Source organism: Solea solea, chromosome 19 (genome assembly GCF_958295425.1).
Source record: "Solea solea chromosome 19, fSolSol10.1, whole genome shotgun sequence".
Lineage (NCBI taxonomy): Eukaryota > Metazoa > Chordata > Actinopteri > Pleuronectiformes > Soleidae > Solea > Solea solea.
In genome coordinates this window covers 6,676,485-6,686,546 of record NC_081152.1, presented here as the reverse complement: position 1 = coordinate 6,686,546, position 10,062 = coordinate 6,676,485, and positions in this window count along the sequence as shown.

Below are 10,062 nucleotides of genomic sequence, written 5' to 3'. Positions count from 1 at the left end.
TATACTATGACATTTTTGACCGATTTGGGACGACATACTATACTATGACATTTTTGGCCAATTTTGGACGACATACTATACTATGCCATTTTTGACCGATTTTGGACGACATACTATACTATGACTTCTTTGACCGATTTTGGACGACATACTATACTATGACGTTTTTGACCGATTTTGGACAACATACTATACTATGACTTCTTTGACCGATTTTGGACGACATACTATACTATGACTTCTTTGACCGATTTTGGACGACATACTATACTATGACGTTTCTGACTGATTTTGGACGACATACTATACTATGACATTTTTGACAAATTTTGGACGACATACTATACTATGACGTTTTTGACCGATTTTAGACGACATACTATACTATGATGTTTTTGACCGATTTTGGACGACATACTATACTATGACATTTGTGAACAATTTTGGACGACATACTACTATGACGTTTTTGACCGATTTTGGACGACATACTATACTATGACATTTTTGACCGATTTGGGACGACATACTATACTATGACTTCTTTGACCGATTTTGGACGACATACTATACTATGACATTTGTGACCGATTTTGGACGACATACTATACTATGACGTTTCTGACTGATTTTGGACGACATACTATACTATGACATTTTTGACAAATTTTGGACGACATACTATACTATGACATTTTTGACCAATTTTGGACGACATACTATACTATGACATTTCTGACCGATTTTGGACAACATACTATATACTATGACTTTTTTGACCGATTTTGGACGACATACTATACTATGACTTCTTTGACCGATTTTGGACGACATACTATACTATGACGTTTCTGACTGATTTTGGACGACATACTATACTATGACATTTTTGACCGATTTGGGACGACATACTATACTATGACATTTTTGACCAATTTTGGACGACAAACTATACTATGACGTTTTTGACCGATTTTGGACGACATACTATACTATGACGTTTTTGACCGATTTTGGACGACATACTATACTATGACGTTTTTGACCGATTTTGGACAACATACTATACTATGACGTTTTTGACCGATTTTGGACGACATACTATACTATGACTTCTTTGACCGATTTTGGACGACATACTATACTATGACGTTTTTGACCGATTTTGGACGACATAGTAAAGCATGATGATTTGTAGTGGTTTAGGATAAAAAGGTTGGTCTAATGGACAGCAAGTTTGCCTTCAACACAGAAGATCTGGGTTCAATACCTGATTGGATCATTAGTCTTCTGCAATCCTGGGAAGTGTTGGTGTTAATTAAGATGAGAATTTTGGATGACATTTTTGACCGATTTTGGACGACATACTATACTATGACGTTTCTGACTGATTTTGGACGACATACTATACTATGACGTTTTTGACCGATTTTGGACGACATACTATACTATGACGTTTTTGACCGATTTTGGACGACATACTATACTATGACTTCTTTGACCGATTTTGGACGACATACTATACTATGACTTCTTTGACCGATTTTGGACAACATACTATACTATGACCTTTTTGACCGATTTTGGACGACATACTATACTATGACATTTTTGACCGATTTGGGACGACATACTATACTATGACGTTTTTGACCGATTTTTGACGACATACTATACTATGACATTTTTGACCGATTTTGGACGACATACTATACTATGACGTTTCTGACTGATTTTGGACGACATACTATACTATGACGTTTTTGACCGATTTTGGACGACATACTATACTATGACGTTTTTGACCGATTTTGGACGACATACTATACTATGACTTCTTTGACCGATTTTGGACGACATACTATACTATGACTTCTTTGACCGATTTTGGACGACATACTATACTATGACCTTTTTGACCGATTTTGGACGACATACTATACTATGACATTTTTGACCGATTTGGGACGACATACTATACTATGACGTTTTTGACCGATTTTTGACGACATACTATACTATGACATTTTTGACCGATTTTTGACGACATACTATACTATGACGTTTCTGACTGATTTTGGACGACATACTATACTATGACGTTTTTGACCGATTTTGGACGACATACTATACTATGACGTTTTTGACCGATTTTGGACGACATACTATACTATGACTTCTTTGACCGATTTTGGACGACATACTATACTATGACATTTGTGACCAATTTTGGACGACATACTATACTATGACGTTTTTGACCGATTTTGGACGACATACTATACTATGACATTTTTGACCGATTTGGGACGACATACTATACTATGACTTCTTTGACCGATTTTGGACGACATACTATACTATGACGTTTCTGACTGATTTTGGACGACATACTATACTATGACATTTTTGACAAATTTTGGACGACATACTATACTATGACATTTTTGACCAATTTTGGACGACATACTATACTATGACATTTCTGACCGATTTTGGACAACATACTATACTATGACTTTTTTGACCGATTTTGGACGACATACTATACTATGAATTCTTTGACCGATTTTGGACGACATACTATACTATGACCTTTTTGACCGATTTTGGACGACATACTATACTATGACATTTTTGACCGATTTGGGACGACATACTATACTATGACGTTTTTGACCGATTTTTGACGACATACTATACTATGACATTTTTGACCGATTTTGGACGACATTATATACTATGACATTTTTGACCGATTTTGGACGACAAACTTTACTATGACATTTTTGACCGATTTTGGACAACATACTATACTATGACGTTTCTGACCGATTTTGGACGACATACTATACTATGACTTCTTTGACCGATTTTGGACGACATACTATACTATGACGTTTTTGACCGATTTTGGACGACATACTATACTATGACTTCTTTGACCGATTTTGGACGACATACTATACTATGACGTTTTTGACCGATTTTGGACGACATACTAAAGCATGATGATTTGTAGTGGTTTAGGATAAAAAGGTTGGTCTAATGGACAGGAAGTTTGCCTTCAACACAGAAGATCTGGGTTCAATACCTGATTGGATCAATAGTCTTCTGCAATCCTGGGAAGTGTTGGTGTTAATTAAGATGAGAATTTTGGATGACATTTTTGACCGATTTTGGACGACATACTATACTATGACGTTTCTGACTGATTTTGGACGACATACTATACTATGACGTTTTTGACCGATTTTGGACGACATACTATACTATAACGTTTTTGACCGATTTTGGACGACATACTATACTATGACTTCTTTGACCGATTTTGGACGACATACTATACTATGACTTCTTTGACCGATTTTGGACGACATACTATACTATGACCTTTTTGACCGATTTTGGACGACATACTATACTATGACATTTTTGACCGATTTGGGACGACATACTATACTATGACGTTTTTGACCGATTTTTGACGACATACTATACTATGACATTTTTGACCGATTTTGGACGACATTATATACTATGACATTTTTGACCGATTTTGGACGACATACTATACTATGACATTTTTGACCGATTTTGGACAACATACTATACTATGACCTTTCTGACCGATTTTGGACGACATACTATACTATGACTTCTTTGACCGATTTTGGACAACATACTATACTATGACGTTTTTGACCGATTTTGGACGACATACTATACTATGACTTCTTTGACCGATTTTGGAGGACATACTATACTATGACGTTTTTGACTGATTTTGGACGACATACTAAAGCATGATGATTTGTAGTGGTTTAGGATAAAAAGGTTGGTCTAATGGACAGCAAGTTTGCCTTCAACACAGAAGATCTGGGTTCAATACCTGATTGGATCAATAGTCTTCTGCAATCCTGGGAAGTGTTGGTGTTAATTAAGATAGGAATTTTGGATGACATTTTTGACCGATTTTGGACGACATACTATACTATGACGTTTCTGACTGATTTTGGACGACATACTATACTATGACGTTTTTGACCGATTTTGGACGACATACTATACTATGACGTTTTTGACCGATTTTGGACGACATACTATACTATGACTTCTTTGACCGATTTTGGACGACATACTATACTATGACTTCTTTGACCGATTTTGGACGACATACTATACTATGACCTTTTTGACCCATTTTGGACGACATACTATACTATGACATTTTTGACCGATTTGGGACGACATACTATACTATGACGTTTTTGACCGATTTTGGACAACATACTATACTATGACGTTTCTGACTGATTTTGGACAACATACTATACTATGACATTTTTGACCGATTTTGGACGACGTACTATACTATGACATTTTTGACCGATTTTGGACGATATACTATACTATGACGTTTTTGACCGATTTGGGACGACATACTATACTATGACATATTTGACCGATTTTGGACGACATACTATACTATGCCATTTTTGACCGATTTTGGACGACATACTATACTATGACGTTTCTGACCGATTTTGGACGACATACTATACGATGACGTTTTTGACCGATTTTGGACGATATACTAAACTATGACTTCTTTGACCGATTTTGGACGACATACTATACTATGACGTTTCTGACTGATTTTGGACGACATACTATACTATGACATTTTTGACCAATTTTGGACGACATACCATACTATGACATTTTTGACCAATTTTGGACGACAAACTATACTATGACATTTTTGGCCAATTTTGGACGACATACTATACTATGCCATTTTTGACCAATTTTGGACGACATACTATACTATGACATTTTTGACCGATTTGGGACGACATACTATACTATGACATTTTTGACCGATTTGGGACGACATACTATACTATGACTTCTTTGACCGATTTTGGACGACATACTATACTATGACATTTTTGACCAATTTTGGATGACATACTATACTATGACGTTTCTGACTGATTTTGGACGACATACTATACTATGACATTTTTGACCGATTTTGGACGACATACTATACTATGACGTTTTTGACCGATTTTGGACGACATACTATACTATGACGTTTTTGACCGATTTTGGACAACATACTATACTAGGACATTTTTGACCGATTTTGGACGACATACTATACTATGACATTTTTGACCAATTATGGACGACATACTATACTATGACATTTTTGGCCGATTTTTCGACGACATACTATACTATGACATTTTTGACCAATTATGGACGACATACTATACTATGACATTTTTGACCAATTTTGGACGACATATGACATTTTTGACCGATTTTGGACGACATACTATACTATGACGTTTTTGACCAATTTTGGACGACATACTATACTATGACATTTTTGGGTGATTTTGGACGACGTACTATACTATGACTTTTTTGGGTGATTTTGGACTACATACTATACTATTACTTTTTTGACCGATTTTGGACGACATACCAACTATGACATTTGTGACCAATTTTGGACGACATACTATACTATGACATTTTTGACCGATTTTGGATCACATACTATACCATGACACGTTTGACCGATTTTGGATAACATTCTATACTATGACATTTTTGATCGATTTTGGACAACATACTATACTATGACCTTTTTGGGTGATTTTGGACAACATATTATACTATGACATTTGTGACCGATTTTGGACGACATACTATACTATGACTTTTTTTGGTGATTTTGGACGACATACTATACTAGGACGTTTTTGACCGATTTTGGACAACATATTATACTATGACATTTGTGACCGATTTTGGACAACATACTATACTATGACACTTGTGACCAATTTTGGACGACATACTATATACTATGACATTTTTGACCGATTTTGGACGACATACTATACTATAACATTTGTGACCAATTTTGGATGAGATACTATACTATGACTTTTTTTGGTGATTTTGGATGACATACTATACTTTGACATTTTTGACCGATTTAGTCATAGTATAGTATGTCATCCAAAATCATGAAAAAACATCATAGTATAGTATGTCGTCCAAAATCACAAAAAAATGTCATAGTATAGTATGTCTTCCAAAATCGTCCTAAAACGTCATAGTATAGCATGACTTATTTATAGTAGGACTTACCAAAATTACCCAACAAAGTCAGAATTCTGACTTTTTCTTTAATCTCAGAATTCATGTTTTTGTTTTGTTTTTTATATTACTTTGATATTATAAGAGTATATGTGGCCCTTATAGTCTTCCGTAGATTTGAGTGTGGGACAACTCACATGTTCATTAAATACTCAAGCTGGTCTGGAGAGAGAACATATGCTCAGGCTTGGGATCCAAATGCTGGTTTGAAAAGTGTCGACTTCTCAGAGAGCCTGACCTACATACTGCCTGATTGTTATTCCCCACAGTGGGTATAGGAGAAAGTCTGAAATGGCCCTAACAACAACAAAATAGAGGATTTTGTCTCTCGGTTGCCACATGTGTAAATTGAGCTGATGCTCAAATGCATCAAAAGGGAAGAAATTCAATAGGGGAGTCTTACATTTTTATTAATACTGTATTCTTATGTGATCAAATGGGGAAAGTAGACCTCATTAACAGCACTGTTATATGTAATTCAAAAGGAAAGCTCCTGTTAATTGCTCCCTGTGAGGCTCAGTTGTTTGTTTGCATCCAGAGAGCCTGTTTCTTTTTGCTTCCAACATGCATTTAGGATATCAGGCTAATGAAATAAGCTACTTGTCTGAACACTTTCCAATATCTCTTACACCCATGGCTCAGAAGTATAAAACAGTAGCTACTTATAAGTGGGTTGATGGGAAGATTGACGTAGAGGAAGGTGTTTTTATTTGTTTAACAGGTGCACATTTGATAAATTGCCGTTGGAATAATACACAACTCCTTATATGGACATCCTGGGGGGATGTGTGTTTGTAGGTCACATCTTCAGGCTTTACAAACTGCATTTGTCTTCTTCTTCTCATGTGTTTTTGAGTCAAAGTTATGATTAATTTTATGTCACTTTTTTTTTTTTTAAATGGGAGTAGTGATAATTGCGCAGCCATCTTGATGAGTTGCTTTACACTACAGTGTGTTCACCCATTCACATGCTGCAACATGGCATTAAGTGTCTTGCTAACCCTAACCCATATAGCAGTGCCAGGAATTTAACTCACATCCTTCCAATTTAGAGACAACTTACCCTACCACTGAGCCACCATGGCTCAATCCTAAACCCTCACTTTTTTAATACTTTTACTTCTAAACCTTAAGTAGATTTTATATCAGAAAATTTACTTTTGATACTTAAGTAGAGCAAATGTCATATACTTTATGGCGTTTACTGAAGGAGTATTATAAAAAGTCACTTTTCTGGTACTTTTAAGGTACAAGACTGTTTATTGCCCATTCTAATATAGTAATGGAACATAGCAGCGTAAATGCCCTGTGTTCTAAGGGTTAAGGGCTCCTGTAAGAAAATCACAGGTGTAAATTATCAATAATACAACATTAATAATAATAATAATGGTGACGATATTAAGACGCCTGTGAGAGCGGTGTGTGCCTCTGGCCTGTTTTTGCCTTGTTTTTTCAGGTTTGGCATGTGGCCTGTCTCCTCCCACTTCATCAAGAGATTGGCTTCAGCTGTGGGAAGCTGATTTAAAACCGGCATCTGCGGAATGGCGATCTCACTCTCTGGCCCCGTCCAGAAAGGCCGGTGCTATTCAGACGTCCAAAGAGACTTCTGTTTTTGTTGTTCAGTTCACAAAGGTTGCATTTAGAGACATGGTGCCACTGACCCAATTCTGATCTGTGCCTCCCACGTGCCGCAAAATAAATATCAACCATGATGATGACCCTCATTTGTATGTAAATAATAAACCAGATATGATCAGTTGTGCATTTTTGCCTCTGGCCGGTGTAATAGAGGATGAGGGCTCAAGTCAGTGGACTCATGCCAAGGTTTCACACCTTTTAAGCCTTAGGGTTGAGGATTAACATCACTTTCACTTCTGTTCCAGCCTATTAACTATTTTTAGGGTCAGTAACCGAGCTCACCCTGCAGTTTGTCTCTGCAAGTGTGAACCAGTGCAAATGCAGATTTAAGATATGGGTTATTTTTGAAAGACAATGTAATCAGGTCATTAACACACACACACAATCAGTCAATCATGCACACCTGTATCCCATAATATACACACATGGGTAAAAGGAAAGCACAATCCTTGTACGGTTGTAACAAAGGCCAAAAAAAAGGCTTAGAAAACACTTGACACCGTGTTACAGTTGTAACTGTTAAACCACTGGTATTTGTTGTTAAATGGCAGCCATGTTTTGAAACATTTGTCTTTTAACTCTTTTTTTTTTTTTAGCCTTTTTCAGCCTTTACGACAGTAGTCGTTTAGGAAATGGCAGACATTCTGACACGGTAGGAAAGGCCCAGGTGTAAAAAAGAGGTTAGTAATGACGGCCTAGTTACACGTCCTTTTTTTCGGGTTCAGGGTCTTTGCTTGGCTCGCTGTCACACTGCCATTGTTACTGGGATCGCTAACACCTGTGCTTTTCTCGCTTCATTTTCCAAAATGTCTGTTGTGGGGGGAAAAAAAGGCCAAGTAATTATACCAATTACGTAAGCTGAAAAGTGATTTAAATGATTGTTTTGGCATATTTTTAACTGTAAAAGGGCCAGAAAATGTCCTGGGAATAAGTACCTTTGCCCATTTTTCCAGAATAACTTTCAATATCTGGCAGTTACTCTAGCAACTCTTTCCTCTCTGGTGACAAAGATGCTGATTTGCAGGCTTCCTGCAACAGCGCAAGTGAAATGACCATAACAAACACGTTAGCTTTCAGAAACAGTTGGAATTTTTCCATTAGCACAAACCGTTGCGTAATTGCAGTAATGCAAAATACGCTCTGTGTTAAAGGGTTAAGTGTTTACATGTTTATTTATTAACTCTGTTTTGAAAGTAGGTTATATATAGCACTTACTGACATTTGTTTCAAGAAATATGGACATCCCTGATTGTTTATTTAAGTAAGTGCAAATGTAATATGTCTGCTCTGTGTTGACAAACTGTTAACAGTAGTTTTTGATGCTTAGGTCCCCCCATTGTTGTTGCCAGGCTGGAGGTACAAATAAAACACATTCGATATTATAATCTAAACACAACAATAATAATAATAATGATAATAAAAGAGAGACTCTTACACAGTGATAATGTGAAAGCTCAGGGAAAGATTTAAACCTCAATTACAGTGCAAACATCTGGCCGTTTGGAAAAAAATATTCATGCCAGTCACTGGGCCAAGAAACTGTGAAGACTGAAGACGGTGGAGTGTTGACAGCCTCTGCAACAGCAGGTCGAGGAAACTCTGGCAGATGGCTGCAACTGTGAAACACATCTGAGGTCTTCCGACGTGAAAAAGGAAAGCACCTCAGGAAGACTGACAGCACAAACTGCCAACAGTGATGTCATTATATTACATATTACGTGTTGATATGACAAATAATGTGTCCAAAGAGGACGTCGATGTTTAGAAATGTGCTTTTAAATCACGGCTTTACAACGCATTTGTATTATTGTGATTTGGAACTCGGAGGACGAAGGAAGATATCGTTAATTCCTATAATTAAATATTATTTCACGAACATAAACATACATTTGAAAGTCAGTTCTTGATTTCACACATTCTAAGCGATGAAGTACTGTTCCTACCAGTGTAGGGAAACAACATTCACGTATCTGTACTTACTACAAAATAAAACCAGAAGAAGAAGAGTTAGTAATGGTCTGTACTTTAAGACTTTTATTTAAGTAATATTAAAAAAATAAAAGTGGTAAGATACTTGCACTTTTACTCAAGTATCCCTTTAAGGTACTTTGTCCAAGACTGGTTCCTACAGAATGCAGAAAAGGAAGAAGTCGTCAGAATCGACACCAACAGTTTCAGGTTCAGGAGCAAAGGGAAATTTATTATTTATTTGCAGCGCATACAGTTCATTCATAATAT